We start from the raw sequence: 19,157 nt of genomic DNA on the forward strand, positions 1-19,157 counted from the left end.
CTTCAAATTCGTGAGCTTCAACATTTTATTTTCTTCAGCCTTTTGAGTCCTTTTGATTTATAGCCTTTTTTCGAATTCCAAAAATTCTCTCTACTATCGTATTTTCTCGTTCTCAGCGTCTTTTCCATGTCTCCCATTTTTTGTTCAGCTTCCTCCAATTTCTCCGTTATCTGATCTTATGCCCAAAAATCAACTTCAAAATTTGCATGTTGTATTTCTGTCAGTATTTCAAAATCTGCCTTTTAACTGGTCCCGATTTCTTATGCTCTTCAAAAATTCAATTTAATGTCATCTCTCCAATTAGCTCTGCTGATCAGCTCTCTCATATTCGGATAAATCTTCATTTAAATATGAGAGAGAGTCCCTGGATAATAGGCTTTTAAAATTTGAGTCTTCATTTTCTTCAAAATTGAAATAAAATTTAAATGACGACAATGAAGCCTAAAATTGACAAAAATAAATAAAATTGAACTAAAATTTAAAGTTAAGAAGTGATAAAATGTACGAAATTATGCAAGGCATCACCTAGCAATATTCGACTTCAACGTAACTTATCTTACGAGGAATAGCTAGTGCAGATTGTGGATAAAAAAGAGCAAGAGCTGAGGAATCGAAAGATATCCTTAGTGAAAGCGCTCTGGAATAATCCAGATTTTTAGGAAGCGACTTAGGAATGAGAGGATGTGATGAGGACTAACTACCCCAAATTGTTTGTATCTTAGATTTCTTATACAAATTATTGTTTGTTTTAATTGATCTTTTAGTGACACTGTATGCACCTACCATATCAAGACATGGCACGAACTAGAAAAACCCCATGTATGTCTGTGTCCTCAGAGGCACAAATTAGAGAAAGATGAGAATGTAGTCGCAGGAACCGGCATGAAAGAAGAGATCGAATGATGGCTGCTCACTAGTGACAGATGGAAAAGTTTGAGCATCATCGCACCCATGTGATGGATGCGGATTTTCGAGGGAATATTTTCCTATGACAAGCATTATCATATGTGGAAAGGCAAGTTCCACCAGACCCTTGAGATATGTCCTATTTATTTGAACTTTAGAATCTTAAGCATAAGAGCCCACAAGAGAAAGAAGAGAACAAAGCCAACAAAGGCCCATGTAGATTTCGGCCAACCAAGCTAGGATTAGGGTTTGGAAGCCCAATATTGATCACTAAAGGATAGATGAGGTGCCATATGGCATGAGAGGATCTTCTTGTTGTTCTAGAAGCTCTTTGAAACCTAGGAAAGTCGCAAACTGTGACACTTGGCCAACATGCAAAGAGGTTCTAGAAGGAATTGATTGGATGAGACAAAGAGAGAGGATTCGACTACCTAGGGAACACGCCACTCTCACCAACCATATGCCAATGGTTCACATGCACAACTCACTTCTAGGTCACTTTGAATCTAAGCGTGAAAAAAGGTAAGGGGAGTGAGAGAAAATTAGGATTTTGGTGAACCCAATAGACCTACACGCCACCCTTGGGATTTTGACAAGTTCCAAGACGTTTGTAATGATTGAGAAGACAAAGAGGCACCTATGAGCACTACAAATCAGATGGCACAAATACAAAGGGACTTCTAGGGTTTGGCCATGGGGATTATGCAGCCCACATGCAAGCCAACCGTCTTGGTTAACACTTGTCATGCATAGAGGAAGGGCCTTAAAGTTCCAAGAGATATTGCTTGGGAAGAGGAAGAGACTCGTGCGAAGGCATGCACCTTGATTATAGAAGAATCTTTGCGAAAGGATGTGCAAGGGGCGATGGCTAGGGCAAGCCAAGAGACACATGCCACCTACCCACCTAAGGAAGAAAAGAGACTTTCTTGGGGAAAGGAAAGGGTTTTTGGCAAGCCATATGCACACACACACACCCAAGTTGCCACATGGCAAACATGTACACATGTAATGGTTCAAGATGGATTTAGGTTTTTGATAAGTGTGATTTTTATTACTCTTTTAGTTATGAAAAGTTTCAATTTTTCTTCAGTTCAATCGATTTTATTTTATTTTTATATATTTTTCCTTATTTTCTTAGATTTGTAGGAATGATAAGATTTAGTATGAAAGGAGAGCATTTTGGTACAAAACAAGTGACTATAGATCCAGATCGACGATAGGTGACGAGATCTGAAGAGAGTTGAGGAGATTTAGGCGAGGAGACCCAATGACGACCAGAATTGGTGACAAGAGTTAGGTGATAAGCGAGATGTTTTACCTCCTGGGTGAGAAGATTTGGCAATAAGGCTCTGAGCGGTTAGATTGGACAACTAGTCTAAACGACCAAATTAAAAGACTAACCTAAACGACATCTTGGACAACAACTATTAAAGGCGAACAGTTTTACCGCTCGGTAGGTTGGTGAGAGAAGTCGTTCATCTCGGTCAGGAACCTTACGTCTTGGCCATTGGGTGAGGAGACTAGTTATATTCAGTACACATGGCATATACCTGATGGGACCCTTCCGAGTTTTGCAATCAATCTACTAACCACTAAATCCTCCCGAACTTCGTACATCAAGCCGCTTATTACTGAATCTTCCATTTTAGATAATTTCATTATTATTGGGATAATTTCTTTTATGTTAACATTTACAATTGGAAACTATTATCAAATCTTTAGGCTAGATTGTAGCCGCATTTATATTGTTTCCGGATTTGAGTTTTGACATCTATTTAATCCCGTCTTGTGGGATGAATAGAGGGAAAGAGAGTTAGAGTTTTAGATTTCAATAGTCTAGAGTTTATCATTTAAGTTTCTTTCAATATTTCCATGATTGAGTGTTTATATCTTGTTCTTAATGCTTGCAATTTTCTAACTAATTAGTGTTCAATCTATTAAATCGCAATGAGACTGAGAGGTGATTTGTGATTAAAGCTATAAGATTAAGCAACATTAGTTGAGCGAAAGTAGAGATACTTTACTACGATTAGTGTGATTTTCAAGAAAAATTCAAAGAACTTAATGTCTCCAATTAGTTAAATTCACATAGAGATATGGAGTTATTAGTTGGAGATATTTTTGGTATTGTTGGAGAGAAAATATTGAGTAGTTAAGGGATTTTTATCATCAACATGGGATAATTGGAATTCTATAACAAGGAAGAATAAATTGTATGGAATTTGCTATGTGAAATCAAACGCTCTAGATCTATTCTTATTATCTTTAAAATCTTAATTTTAATGGTATTTTCTTCAGTTCAATTTAGATAATCTATTCTTCAAATTTTGGTTTTCCAAATTATTAATTTAGTAAATTTCAATGCTCAATAGCATAATTATTCCTTGTGGGTTCGACATCCATTTTCTTTAAAATACTGTAGTACCTGTTATGATTTTGTACACTTGCAGATATTTTTCAGCACAACAAGTTTTGGCACTGTTGCCAGGGATTAGTTATTTTTTATTGATATTAATACAAGCTAGATTTTTAGTACTTTAGATTTTATTTTATTTTAAAAAAATTGGTTTAAATTAGATTTCCGTTTGACTTTTCTTGTTAGGAATTAGAAGTGCATGCCCCAATCTAAATCATTAAAGGATACACTTTTCGATCCTGAAATTGAAAGAACCTTACGTCATATTAATAAAGAGAAAAAGAAAGAAGTCACCATATCTAAATTTAATATAGCCGACCAGGAGCACAAGGTATTAAGAGACTATGTTATGCCCTCTGTCATTGGGGCAACATCTAGTATAAGGCGGCCAGCTATACAAGCCAATAACTTTGAAATCAAGCCATCCACATTCAAATGATTCAATAAACCGTCCAATTTGGGTGGCTGTCACAAGAGAATCTTAATGTCCATATTGCAAATTTCTTAGAAATTTGTGATACTTTTAAACAAGATGGAGTGACAGATGATGTGATTCGATTGAGAGTTTTTCCTTTCTCACTTAGGGAAAAAGCAAAGGCTTGGTTGAACTTTTTACTGCCTAGCATCATCACCTCCTAGGAGGAGTTGGCACGAAAATTCTTAGCAAAATAATTCCTTTCGGCCAATACAGCGAAACTAAGGAATGATATCACTACCTTCACCCAATTTAAGGGTGAATCATTATACGAGACATGAAAGAGTTATAAGGATTTATTGCGCAAGTGTCCACTTCACGACCTCCCAGCCTGGCTTCAAGTATAGACATTTTACAATGGTTAGGGACCCAAGAATCGATCTATGGTTGATGTTGCCGCAGGAGGAGCATTAATGAGTAAGACCCATGAACCTGCGTATGAATGGTCTGCAGAAAGAGCAATGCCAAGAAAGACGGCAGGAGTTTTTGAACTTGATTTTATTACCACATTGGCGGTGGAGATGACAAATCTATCACAACAAGTAGATACGATGAACGTTAATGCTATTCAAACTAATGTTGTTTGTGATCATTGTATAGGAAATCATTCAAGTGTAGATTGCCAAGTGGGCAATCCTTTTACCCAACCGAGTTATAAACAAGCTCATTATGTGTCTAATTTCCAATGTCAAAATAATCCTTATTCAAACTCGTTCAATCCCGGATGGAGAAATCACCCTAACTTTTCAAGGAGCAATAATCAAGGGCCGGCTGGATCACCTCAATAGTTTCCACAACAAGAGAAAAAACTGACACTTGAGGATATGTTTATGCAGTACATGCAAAAGACTAATATGGTGATCCAAAGCAACTTGGCTTCAATCTGCAATCTTAAGGCACAAATCAGTCAACTCTCAAACATGCCTACCGAGAAGACAACGGGGACTTTACTGAGCAACACTATGACCAATTTGAAGGAACATGTCAAAGCCATAACATTGAGAAGTGGGTGGACATATGACTAGCCACAGACAGTAAATACCGAGCCAAATGCAGAAATTGTCGAAAATGTGGTGTCTGAGAAGAAGGAAATGGAGTACGAGGTGAAAGAAGCAGAGCGGGATGTTGCCGACCAGCATACTAAAATGACTAAGGAGAATAAAGGGGCTGCAAAATTCAAGAAATCTAGGGAGTTTATATCTGAAACTTTTTCTCCTTCAATTTATGATCCTCAATTCCTTTACCACTGTAATGGCCCAAGTTTCATCTAGGCTTGGCCCCTTAGAATTGTTCTAGGTTGCCATGGTATTTTAGTAGCCTTAGTTACTTTAAAAGGCCTTAGAAGCCTTTGATGTAGTAATTTAAGCCCAAGAGAAGAGTGGCTCTAGATTCAAATCTCATTAGACTTTGAGAAATGATAAAACACACACTTTCTACTATTTTTCTTGGAAATGATTTAGGGTTTCTAAGAGAAACCCTTGAGGCCGATTAGTGAAGGGGGGAGTTTATCTTCCATGTTTCGACCATCACATGTATTCTTGGCTATCTTAAGTTTTGTTTTACCTTATGTGTGAAATGAAGAGGGTTTTAACCTAATAACCCTAGAAGCCGAAGAGTTTAAGACCAAGTGATGCCCTAGAAACACACACACGCACTTAAGAACATGAGATAGGATTTTAGATGCTCTTTCTAATATGGTATGTTTGGATTTACAGCTTGCTAGTGTTTCTTTACAAGGATTTTGTAAGTATACACTCAACCTACTCTTGGTTAATACTTGTATATGATTGTGTAAATCTTTTCATTACCATGTTTGTCTTGGTTGCTAATTCTTGATTACTTATTTGATTATGTTAATATGATCTTATATCAATCTATGGAAGGAATTATATGCTTTGAAATTGTGATGAATATGCCAGGAAATACTTGTATATGTTTCAGTTTTTACTTGTTTAAAAATGATGGAATATGTATGGTGATATTTCGGCCATACTATGTCTTGAATGATTCGGATCTTAGTCAAATGTTATGATTTCATGCATTGTTTCTCTATGATTTGGTCCCTATGTTATTTGCTTGAAGTTTGGAACATGTTTATGTGATGAATCTTCATGTTATTTATGTCTCTGTTGCAAGTCTTTTGTAAATAGTCAAGTGCATAAGTCAAGTTCTGGTTACGGTATAAGTCAAGTATATATCCACGCATGCATATCATGATGTACTTTTTGTATGCTTGTATTAACTGTGGTATGTTGTGTGATTACTTGCTGAGATTACTCGAAATCTCATTGTGGTAGTTTCCACTACCATTCCCCAACTAGAATGTTAGAAGTTGTAACAGGTTTAGTAAGAAGCAACGATGACCAAGAGGAAGAGAACGGCACCTCCCCCTCAAGTGAGGATTGTGCCTAAAATGGCCATGGATCTGCCTGAGCCTTCCTTCTAGGAGCAACTCGAGGTCATTGATCGAGAGATCATGGGTATACTTGATTTCATCACCGAGTTCAAGCGGCGTAACAACCGAGACAAGGATAAGGCTTTAGAGAAGTGCGTGAAGCCCAAGTCTTCTTGAAAAGTACTGGAGTATAAGTATGTTATGGAAGAAAAAGAAAAGAGAGAAGGCAACAACATTTATGGCCAACTTTTGAGGACTTATGTTTCCTTTGCGGAAATCCCATATTTGGGAAACTTTAAAATTATGCTTCATGCTTTTTACGATATTGTGCCTTTAAGGCCTATGTTTATGTTTTGGACAACGTTTTGGGTTATGATATTAGTATATGGTGCGATGTGCTTTGCAATTTCTTATCGCGTTACTTCGACTTTTATTAACTTTTTAGTTGCATCGTTATTGCATACTGCTAGTGCACTTAGGTGCATAGCATTTTATCTGTCATGTACGATGTTACATGTGTCGGCGTCTCAGTCATTGTCCAATCCCAAGCAGAGGCTGGGGCAACCACAAAGCATGATTTCAAAGCAATTATATCTTTAGGTAAACCCACACGTTGTCCTTGGAATAGATGGTACCTTTAACTAGGCTTAAGATCTGTAGTCTTAGGCTTGGATCTTATAGCTTTAGTCTTGAATGCGGAGGAAGAAAGAGCTACACTGTAAGATCGCCAGTTCAAGGGAAGAAAGGTTATTCTTCTTGAGGAAGGGACTGACCCACTCTGGTTTTGTGCATTTTCAAGAAGAAGGAAATTTCGGTCCGAAACTGATGTGAGAATACGTCTCCGAGAGGTAGGGGTCAAGAGATTGGGGACCTCTAATGGAATGGGGATAGGCTATAGCTGAAGCTGTTCACCAGATGACTGAAGTGGTGTGTACTCAGGGAGAACAAGGACAAAATGCCAGATAAGTACCGCCTAGAGGAGAACAAGGATGTACTAACGAGAAGTTAATGGTGTATAGATACCCGAATTTTGTTGGAACGGAAGGACCTTTGAAGGCTAACAAGTGGCTTATGGATTTGGAAAGAACTTTCAAAATTAGTGGATGTACTGAGGAGCAAAAGGTCCAGTACGTGGGACATATGTTTCAGGGAGAAGCTGGAATTTGGTGGCAAACCAAATGGCAGCTTTTGGCCCAAGAATTGGAAAGTCTAACCGCACTCACTTGGGAGCGATTCAAGATAGAGTCCGACAACCGTTTCTTTCCAGAGACGGCTAAACAGTAGAAAGCTTTGGAATTTGCAAGTTTAACTCAAGGGAATATGACGGTCAATCAGTACACTGCTTGTTTTATGGAAATGGGAAGGTTGGCACCTCATCTAATCAGTACTAAGAAGATGCAAGCAAGGAAGTTCCAGGACGGTTTGCAACCTCGTATCCGAAACCAAGTAGCATGTCTACAGGTAGGAAATTTCCAAGAATTGGTTAACGTGGCTTCGATAGCAGAGGCGGAGCAACGAAGATTAATCACACAGGCACAAGCGGATAGGAAAAGGGGATTTCCTTACTCGTCAGTAAGTAATACAGAGAAGCGAAAGGCCTCGGTAAACCCAAGCAAAGGAAAGGGCGTGGTAGTTAGGAAGGTAGCACCCATTACTCCACCATCTTGTCGGCAATGCGGGAAGAAGCACAATGGAAAGTGTCAAAGGGCCTCAAGAGCATGTTTTTGATGTGGTCAAACTGGCCATATGATCCAGGATTGTCTGCATATAACTCCTAGAGGAGTGTCGACGCCAAATGCTAATCCCAAGACTGCAGCAAAGGCCAAGGTTTATGCTATTACACTAGAGAAGTAGACCTAGAAGCTAATGAGATAGCAAACGCGGGGTGATTACTGGTAACATTTCCAACTTTGCCTTAATTGTAGATAGCTTGTGTTTGGGAAAACTTGAGTAATCATAGTTATCTCTTTAGGTAAAGTTAGATTGAAGCAGTACGTAGTATGTGCTTTGTTTGATTCCAGAGCGTCGATGTCTTTTATCTCTAATAGATGCATAAAACGATGTGAGCTCAAGGCTGAGCCAATGTCTTGGAAGGTTTAGCAGCTATCCTCGACGGGAAGGTAATCGGTTGTGCTAGTATAGTTACGAAATGCCCGTTGGAAATCGTGAATTTGGTCTTGACCGCAGATTTGATTGTTTTTAATATTATGGAATTCGGTCTAATTTTAGGAATGAACTGGTTGTCTAGGCATTATGCCCATATAGACTGTCGAAGTCAGGAGGTACTCTTTAACTTACCTGCACATGAAAGGATTTGCTATATGGGTGAGTTTGTTCGGCTTGATCTATTTACTGTAAAGACCGAACAAGTCAAGAAGGGTTTGGTAAATGGGGATAATGTCTATCTAGTGATGATAATGGATGTAAAGGAAGGACCTGAAGGAATCCAAGGAATCCCTGTGATTGAGGATTTTCCTAAGGTTTTTGCCAATGAACTACTCGGATTACCTCCAGATCGAGAGACGGAATTTGTAATTGAGCTTGAACCGGCCACAACCCCAGTGCATAAGGCACCCTATCAGATGGCCCTAGCAGAATTAAAAGAGTTTAAAGTGCAGATTGAAGAACTTCTACCAAAGGGTTTTATTCGACCTAGCTCATCACCATGGGGAGCATTGGTCTTGTTCATTAAGAAGAAGGATGAGACTCTTCGGATGTGCATCGATTATAGGGATTTGAATAAGGTGACTATTAAGAATAAATATCCCTTGCCAATGATAAACGATCTATTGGATCAATTACAAGGAGCTACGATTTTCTCGAAGATTGATCTACGATCCAAGTATTATCAACTCAGAATTATGGAGCAAGATGTCTCTAAGACTGCTTTTCAAACTCGTTATGGACACTTCGAGTTTCTAGTGATGCCTTTTGGACTGATGAATGCTCCATCCATATTTATGGAATTGATGAATCGGCTTTTTCGACAATATTTAGATAGTTTCGTAGTGGTATTCTTAGACAACATATTGATTTATTCTCATGATGAAGAAGAGCATAAGGAGCACTTGAGGATTGTACTCGAAACATTGTAGGAACATCAGTTGTATGCCAACCTTAGTAAGTACGAGTTTTGGCTTCGTGAAGTGAAATTTTGGGACATGTGATTTCTAGCAAAGGAGTGGCAATGGATCCTACTAAGATTGATGCTGTGACAGACTAGCAAAGGCCAACTAATGCTCATGAAGTACGTAGTTTCCTTGGTTTGGAAGGATATTACCGAAGGTTTGTTGAAATATTTTCCAAACTTTCTAGTGCTTTAACAACATTGTCAAGAAAGAATGCTAGATATGTATGGACTGACTAGTGTGAAAGGAGTTTACAGGAATTGAAGAAGAGGTTGACTTCGGACCCAGTGTTGGCATTACTGGAACCTCGTAAGCCCTATGTAGTCTACAGTGATGCCTCTAAGATGGGTTTGGGATGTGTTTTAATGCAAGAAGGAAGGATCGTTACATATGCTTCGCAACAGCTCAAGGACCATAAACGGCATTATCCTACCCATGACTTGGAATTAGCAGCAGTAGTTTTTGTGCTAAAAATTTGGAGGCACTATTTGTATGGGGAGAAATGTGAAGTGTACATGAATCACAAAAGTCTAAAGTATCTGTTTAGTCAGAAAAACCTGAATATGAGGCAGCAAAGATGGGTGGAAACCATTAATGATTATTAGTGTGAGATTAAATATCACCCTACTAAGGCTAACGTTGTAGCTGATGCACTTAGTCGTAAGGCTCAGACAAACTTACCATCGGTTTTAGCAAGATTGAGGAACCTAATGATTGGATCTGTCACAAGATGTCATGTATGCAGTAGTACAAGAGTTCATATCTGTGATTGAAGAAGAAATCCTGGAAGGACAGCATAAAGATGAGAAACTAGAGAAGTTTCGACAAAAGATTCTGAAATCAGAATGGCCACAATATTTATCTATTGGAAGGAATGAGATACTCTTTTATAAAGAGAGGAAAGTAATTGCTAACCTCGTTGAACTTAAGGAAAAGTTACTAGGGGAGGCTCATTGCACCCCTTACACAGTGCACCCTGGCAATACAAAGATGCATCAAGATTTAAAAGGCCAGTTTTGGTGGGATGAAATTAAGAAGGACGTAGCAGAGTTTGTGGCAAAATGCTCCATTTGGCAGATGGTAAAAGCTTAACATCAAAAACCAGCAGGTGAACTACAGTCATTGCCTATCTCGGAATGGAAATGGGATGATGTGTCTATGGACTTTGTAATTGGTCTGCCCAAGGCATCTTCAAGAAAGAACTCGTTATGAGTTATAGTTGATCGGTTAACTAAGAGCGCACATTTTCTACCCATAGCTAACATAGATTCTATGGAGAAACTGTCTTGACTTTATGTTAAGGAAATTGTCCGGTTGCACGGAGTACCTAAGACTATAGTATCTGACCGAGATACCTGTTTTACTTCATAATTTTGGCAGAGTTGGCAAAAGATGTTAGGCACTCGATTTAACTTTAGCAGTGCTTATCATCTTTAGACGGACGAACAAACGGAACGTACAATTCAGACCCTGGAAGATATGCTACGAGCATGCGTTATGGTGCTAAGTGGTGATCGGGAAAGTCACCTACCTTTGGTGGAATTTGCCTACAATAATAGTTTTCAAGCTACCATTCAGATGGCACCCTATGAGGCTTTGTATGGAAGAAAATGCAGTTCCCTGTTGTATTGGGATGAAGTGGGTTAAAGGAAAATACTAGGACCCGAATATCTACAAGAAGTACAGAGACAAGTGACTATGATCCAGGAAAGAATGAAAGCAGCTCAGAGTAGACAGAAGAGCTATGCCAATAACTGACGTAGGAATTTTGAGTTTGCAGTAGGAGATTGGGTATATCTCAAAGTATCACCCATGAAAGGAGTCGTATGTTTTGGCAAGAAGGGAAAGTTAAACCCCCTATACGTAGGACCCTACAAAATAGTCTAAAGAGTTGGTCTAGTAACTTACATATTGAATCTGCCGACAGAGATGCAGGGAATACACAATGTGTTCATGTATCAACTTTGAAGAAGAGTTTCGGAGAAAAATGGCCAGTAGTTATGAAGTCCAATGAGATTCAACTTCAACCCAATTTTTCTCATACAGAATGGCCAGTACAGAGTGTGGATCGTAAGGAACAGGAGTTAAGGAATCGGAAGATACCACTAGTGAAAGTGCTCTAGAACAACCTAGAATTCGAAGAAGTAACTTGGGAACGCGAGGATATAATGAGAAGTGAATATCCCCACTTGTTTGTAGCTTAAAAACCTTCGATGTATGTATGAATTGTGTAATATGGATGTACTGGATGTATACATATGCCACGAATGTTTTGTTCTTTGAGAAATTGTTTGTTTCGTGCTTGTTAGTTTAAGTATGGTAATCATGTGTACACCTATCGAACCATTGAAGCGGGGAATGGCATGAACTAGAAGGACCCCACGCATGTTTGTTTCTTCAATGGCTCAATTGAGGGAACAAAGAGAACGTCGTATCAAAGAGCGCCTTAGAAGAAAACAGCGAGCATTAGTGGAGCAAGTAAGATAGATCGAAATATTTGAGCATCATCGCACTAATGTGATGGATGCGGACGGCCGAGGAAGACTTCGCTTTCAATGAGCATTACCACATGAGGAACGGTAACCGTGGAGTAGCTTGAAGGAAATAGAAAGAAGAAATCTGTGTAATTTTGATCCAGAAGCATAATCAAGCTGCACAGCACAAGAATGCGCAAGTCGATTTGTACCTTTTGAGACTTTAGATACGTCTATGGATCGTATGCATTTTTGTGAAGAAGGTTAACCAATCGAGGACACCAAGCTTGAGATAGAACATAGATTGAATGAAATGCTGGTCAATATGTATTTCGATTACAATTTGGAAGCCATATTCTACTTTTCTCAAGACTCTATAACCGTGGAGGTGGATGATATGCCCTCATCCTCAACATCATCTGAAAAATCTACAGCCGCTTGTGGAGGAGGTAGTAGTCTGGTATCTCTTCTTATAAGTGTTTTGATTAATAATTACGGTGCAGATTTCAAGGATAAAATCTTTTTTTTAGGAGGGAAGGATGTGATGGCCCAAGTTCCGTCTAGGCTTGGCCCCTTAGAATTGTTCTAGGTTTCCATAGTATTTTAGGAGCCTTAGTTACTTTGAAAGGCCTTAGAAGCCTTTGATGTAGTAATTTAAGCCCAAGAGAAGAGTGGCTCTAGTTCACCTTAGAATTTCGGCCTTATTGGGAATTTAGGTCCAATGGTTTAGGCCCATAATCCAATTCTAAATTTGCTATGTGTTATATGACCTAATAATGTTATATTTTGAACCTAGTCTTGAAAGTGGGTTAGGGGGAAAAAGAGGTGTAGGAAAGCATCAAGATGGGCTTACACGCCCAGCCTATTGCTTTTTTGTCCAAGATTCAAGTTCCAATGTAGGTTTCTTGGAAAGGGGAGTCTAGGGAAGTGAAATGGCATCTTTCTAGAAGCTTTGCATAGGAAACTGAAGGGAGGCCTTTGGGATTTCGAATTTTGTAGGTTTTGCCATGTGTCAAGCATGTACCAAGTTTCTAGAAGACTTTTAGGATGAGACTTTTATATCAATGACAAGTTTGCCTCTAGGGTTTTCAGCTAGCATGCCCCAAGCATTTCCATTTGTTTGCCGCTTGTCACATTGTGTATTTTGGACCAATGAAATGTGAAGGGTCACCTAGGGAATGAACTTTGCGAATATGAAGCAACACCTTGGGAATGGAAAGTTAGAGGGATGGCTAGGGTTATGGCACATGCCCAATGCCACTTGTCTTCCATGCCCAGAGTCTCTTGTTGGGAATATGAAAGGCCATGCATAGTCTTACCAAGTTACCCCTTGAGAAGATGTTGACTTGTTAAAGGAAAGAAAGGGCATAAGAGGGAAATGAGATTTTCGGCTAAGGAGGGAAGCCCACACCCCACCTCTAAGAATACCCCTTCCCATTGCAATCTAAGTGGGGAACTCTAAGAGGTTTCGGTTTTTGAGAGAGGAAAAAGAAGAAACATTGCAATTTGTCTCACGTGCAAGGATTTTAATTCAAACAAGGAGGAAAGTGAAGGGTCTCTATATAAAGAGAAGGGTTCATGCCTAGAAGATTTTTACCTTGCCATTTTTTGGATTTTGTACGAGTTTCCACTCTTTCCACACAATTCTCTCAAGTTCCTTTGAAAGTTCTCCCATTTTCTTGTGTTTTCCCACCAACCAAACAAGGAAGATCCTTGCAAGAGAAGGATTTCAGCTACTCAAGGATTTGCAAGGTAAGAACGGCTCTCCTAAGTCTTTCTCATACACAAATCTTTTCTCAATCCGAAAATGAGATTCAAATCTCATTAGACTTTGAGAAATGATAGAACACACACTTTCTACTATTTTTCTTGGAAATGATATATGGTTTCTAAGGGTTTCTAAGTTTTGTTTTACCTTATGTGTGAAATGAAGAGGGTTTTAACCTAATAACCCTTGAAGTCGAAGGGTTTAAGACCAAGTGATGCCCTAGAAACACACTCACGCACTTAAGAACATGAAATAGGGTTTTAGATGCTCTTTTTAATATGGTATCTTAATATGATCTTATATCAATCTATGGAAGGAATTATATGCTTTGAAATTGTGATGAATATGCCAGGAAATAGTTGTATATGTTTCAGTTTTCACATGTTCAAAAATGATGGAATATGTATCATGATATTTCGGTCATACCATGTCCTGAATGATTCGGATCTTAGTCAAATGTTATGATTTCATGCATTGCTTCTCTATGCTTTGATCCCTATGTTATTTGCTTGAAGTTTGGAACATGTTTATGTGACGAATCTTCATGTTTTTTTCCTATGAGTTTCGGCCTAAGCAAGTTTTTATGGTTCTATGTACATGATTTGATATCTATCATGGTTTATGTGATCATACTATGAAATGAATATGTTATGCTTGATTGCTTTATGCATGGCATTTTATATGTCATTTGTCAAGTATAAGCATGCATGTTAAGTCTCATGTCACATGCATTTGGGGAAAAAAGTGTTTTCAAATAAGTGCTTTCAAAACAATGTTTTCAAAGAGAAAGTTTTATCACGACCTCAAGTGCTAAGGTGGGGGAATATCCTAAGGACCTTCTCTGTCTACTCTGGAGTGCTTAAGAATGGAGTGGTAACCCCTAGGTCAGTGAAGAATAGTCAACGAGCTTTAAATGAATTCTTTTTAAAGGATGCCAGAGTGAGGAAGTACCAAATGCTAGTGGGTGCATAAGGCATGTATGTAACACCTCGTTCCTTCCTTCTTACGTACACTCCTTCTTTCTGACGCAAATTTCAAGGACAAAAATTATGCAATAGTCTACCCCTTTTCTCTAACAACTGTGAGTCTCGTTATGCGTGCCGAACCCCGATGACGTGTTTTCAAAAATACTATGTGATTTCTAAAGTACGCCTAGTGTTTTAAATGTACTGAAAATATTTATGTGTAGTATTTCCAGTGTTATTGAACTAAGCTTAATTTTAAATAAGACAATTATAATATTTTTGAAGAGCTCCAAAAAATTATAATTGTCGGAAATCATTTTAATATCATTTATTAGAATAATTCCAGTTATTTAAAATATTATGTGATTTAAAATTATGTTTAAAACTCTAATTAAATTAAATGATTTTATTCTTTAAAAATATTAAATAAGACTTCATCATTTTATTAATGATGAAAGAATATTATTTTATAAACTAAAGTTTAGTTTAAATAATATTCTACCTTAATTCCTCTCAGTGTTTTTAATTACATTAATGTTTACGCATTTTCAAATCAGTATTTAAATCACATCGTTAGATCGTTTTGAAGATCCCAAGATGAACGAACTGGATTAAATATCTAGACCCCCTCTCTTTCTCCCTTACTTTTCCCTCCCCTCTCTCTCTCCTCCCTCTCCCTTACGTCGCAAGCTACACGCTGCCCCTCTCCTCCCCAATTCTTCCATAGCCCAGCCCTGCTCCGCCTAGTCTCACCTCCACCACCAACAGCCTCCTCTCCCTCTAGCAAGCTCCCACCTGCAAACTCAGCTCCCACCTCGCAGCCATCCTCCCCCAAGCACGCACGTTGCCTCTCACACATGGTTTCACTGTGCGCAGCGCCTAACGCCACCGTACACGGCCACCCAGGCCACCGCACCTCCACCACCTCACACCGATGACCACCCCTGATGGACCCAGCCACCACGAAACCCTCCTCTCCCTCTTCATTGCATGTACACATGCAACCCATAAATGGGTTTCGCACTACTTCAAGGCCATCGACGGCCCTAGCGCTGGTTCCAGCCCCACCGAGCACCACCACGAGCCCTCTGAGCCTCCCCCTTCCTTCTCCCCTTCACCCGAGACCCATAGCCTCCCTCACACGCACGGGTTCTCCCATTCACATGCATGGGTTTCACTCCATCCACCGCCGTAGGCCGCCACCCACGGCGTCCAACCGCCGTCTCGAGCTTCCTCTGGCCACCATCGGCCTACCCCAACCACCCATAGCCCCGATCTACCCCTCACGCATGCTCACTCTTTTCTCACTCTCCCACAGCTCCTCTCCACCTGTTGGCTTAGATCTGCCGCCATAGAGCCACCGTGGCGCCACCTCGACACCACCATCACCTCGCCAAGGTCCTTCCAAGCCCCTCCATGCTCAGCCCCTTCCAGAACCACCACCTTATGTGGTGGACAGCCACTATACGTGGGTTAGCCACCACATACGACCCTTTCTATATCATCAACTGTGACGATCAGCGAGCAACGCACGGGTTATCCCTTCGATGGTATAACCCTTTATCCCTCGTTATTTATGTTAGATGCTAATTAGTTGATTAGGTTGTAGACTGTGCTGTTAGTATTGTGGAGTTCGTTGTATTGTGATGTACTGTGTAATGAAGTGTTGGGCATTATGTGTAATGAAGTGTTGGACATTCTGTGTAGTGAAGTGTTGGGTGTAGTTGGGAAGTGTGTTGTGAAGTGTTGTGGACTGTGCTGTGCAGTGTGATTATGGAATATGTGCTGTAAAGGTGGCGTAGCGTCATGTGGATCGGGAAGAGAGTGTGTACTCTTGTGGCGTAGTGTGGGATAAGGAGAATATATGTAAAATATACCCTTCTAGTGTAATGTGGAATGAGAAGAGTATACGTGGAGTGTACTCTGTCTGGCGTAATGTGTGTGAAGGAAGGATAGAGCTATGCACCATATGGCGGGTATGCCGTAGTGGTGATGTGTCGTAATGTGTGTGAAGGGAGTACACGCAAAGTGTACTCCATGAGAAGCAGCGATACACCCTGTGCTGTGTCGCATAGATACGGATGGTTGTGTGGTTGATGGGCGTAGAGCATGATGAGTAGTGTTGGGAACTGTAGAACAGTGTCCCGAAGTAGCTGTGGTCTGGCCTGTAGTCTGAGGTGACAAGTGTCACCGTGATTGATTTATGGCTGGGAGAATGGGTGAAGTAGCAGAACAAGTGTAAGAGTGCACAACGAAAGCATGACTGGGGAATGTCACGAAGTGACAAGTTTACCAGCAGGCGTGCTTATGATAGGTGAGGAGTTAGCGTAGGAATAGAGTAGCGGGATTGTGACGAGATGTCATGATGTGATAGGAGTATGTGAGGAACTGTACTCGTGATGAATTAGGAGTTGGCGTAAAAATAGCATAGCAGGATGTCAGGTGACGTGGCACAGTCACGATGTAGCTTGGGAGTAATCTCGAGCTATATGACATGAGGTAAGGCATAGTTGTGAACAGAGTCTTGTCATGTTAAGTGTTAGGATGAACTGTCAAAAGAGACTGGTAGCATGAAGAGTCATGATAGCCGGGTTAAGAGAAGATTGGTATCGGAGTATGGTGCTTCTTTACACAAGCAGGTGATCAACGTGTTGTATGTTGGTCTTAAGTGATAAGGGGGTAAGGTACGTGTATAATCTGGTTAGACATATGTGCTGAACGGATTCACCATATGTAATGGATAATCTGTCCTAAACATAGTTACACGGTGCTTAAGCCTCAGAGTTGGCTTAGAGTCGTGTGGCATGTATGGATGGGAATGAGGATTTAGTGTGAGCTAAGGTGCATGAAAATAGTGACTGGTGTATTATCTAGGATTGGGATGCGTGATTTCATTAGTCAGAATCATGCGTCGAAATGTGGTTAGTAAGAAGTGTAAGACAAAGGTCTTAGTGTCTTAATCCTAAGATGAATCATGGGTTCACCTTAGGGGACGAGCACTCAAAGTAGAACGTCGAGTTTGGAAGAGGTAGTGACTGTAAATGAATCCCAAAGGTTTTAGCATAAGTAAAGGTCACGTAAGAGCACGGGATAGAAGGAGAATGTTCCAAGTGAAGTGTAGCTCTACTTATGGTTTAAGTTGCTTATGCATTAGATAGAGAATGATGCTAAGGTTATGTGTATGCATGTAGGTTGTCATCTGACACGCACATGAATGGATTGCATGATATGAAAGTAGCATGGAGTCCAGGTAAGTATTACGTTCATACTCTTCTAGAGGTTTCTAAAATACAAGAAGATGAAAACGAAACGCTTACGAAAGATGTTTTACGAAAGTATGCTAAGTGTTCAAATGTATAAGTGTGTACGGCCCCTCCTTGGCAGCCCCTGTTTAACCACCGAAAAGTATTAATTGCACGCATGTGAATGGATGATATACGCTGTATCTATTGTCTATATTTTCTAAGAAAATCAATGTTGCTTTAATTGATATTGAACAATGCGAAGAAAATATGTTGTTTTAAAAGGTTCCTATGAACTGATGTTTTAAGGATGCCATGAACTGATGTTTAATAGATGCCATGAAAGAAAAGTGTTTTCAAACATCCCTATGAACTGATGCTTTAAATGATGCCATGAAAGATGATATTTAAACCCATGCTCTTAAATGATGCTTCTCCATGAATGAACTGTTAAATGAAAATGACTGAACGTTTAATGTATGAAAATACGTAACGGCCATATGAATGAATGAAAAGGGTACCAATGAAATGGACAGATTGCAATGCTGAGTAAGTAGTACTAGTAGTGCACCTAGTGCTGCCCCCTGACTGAAAAGGGATTCCCAACCCATGACCACGAGTGGAGTTCGGGTCCAAAGGAAGACCACTAACCCCAACACACAGGGCGTAACAGTGTGTACCGACCAATGAAAATGATAAGAAAGAATGTATGAATGTATGAACGTATGAATGCATGAATGCATTGCACTCTTTAAGAAATGAAGGCACTGACGGGAGAAACGTTTTACGAAGAGAAAGCCCATTTTTAAAGAAAAACTTCGTCCAGTGATGTTTTCAAACGAACGCACGCATGCATGTACGTATAGTATGTGTGGTATGATGAATGCATGAATGAAAACCTATGTTATTATATTTTAACTGTATGAAGTAATGCTTACGAGTCATCGACTCATTTTAGTTTTTAAATATGCCCCTCCCCCCACAGGGATTGAATGAGCAGTACACGTCAGGATGGACACGGCCCATGGGGAAGAGTACGGAAGTCTAGGCATGAGTGTTTAAATTGTATGAGAGGCCTTTTATTTTATTGTAAGATTAATATTTTCCATTATAAACCTCTTTTATTCTCAAAGCACATTTTATTTTGTAACATAGAGTCTTACACCCTGGGTACGGAAGTAAAAAGTTTTAAATCGAATAGTAATTCCCGTCGTCTTTTCTAAAATCATTTTATAAAAAGTCCCACCACAAGGACAGACATTACAATGTAACCCAACGAAGTAAGATCGAGTTAATATGATTCTCTGTTTAAGACGTATCCATCACGGTATACGGACCGTTGATGGTGTTATAACTATCAGGAACACGCAGTGCAAGGAGAGAAGCCA

General features: G+C 39.7%; 1 non-coding gene across 1 annotated transcript; it reads right to left on the minus strand.

Annotated features, from left to right (window-relative positions):
- Window positions 1-4,015: 4,015 nt before the first annotated feature.
- LOC121253767 lies at window positions 4,016-4,122 on the minus strand. The gene has a single exon (XR_005938486.1). It is a non-coding gene; the product is annotated as a small nucleolar RNA R71 (small nucleolar RNA).
- Between the last annotated feature and the right edge of the window lie 15,035 nt (window positions 4,123-19,157).

Source organism: Juglans microcarpa x Juglans regia, chromosome 2S (genome assembly GCF_004785595.1).
Source record: "Juglans microcarpa x Juglans regia isolate MS1-56 chromosome 2S, Jm3101_v1.0, whole genome shotgun sequence".
NCBI classification, from domain to species: Eukaryota; Viridiplantae; Streptophyta; class Magnoliopsida; order Fagales; family Juglandaceae; genus Juglans; species Juglans microcarpa x Juglans regia.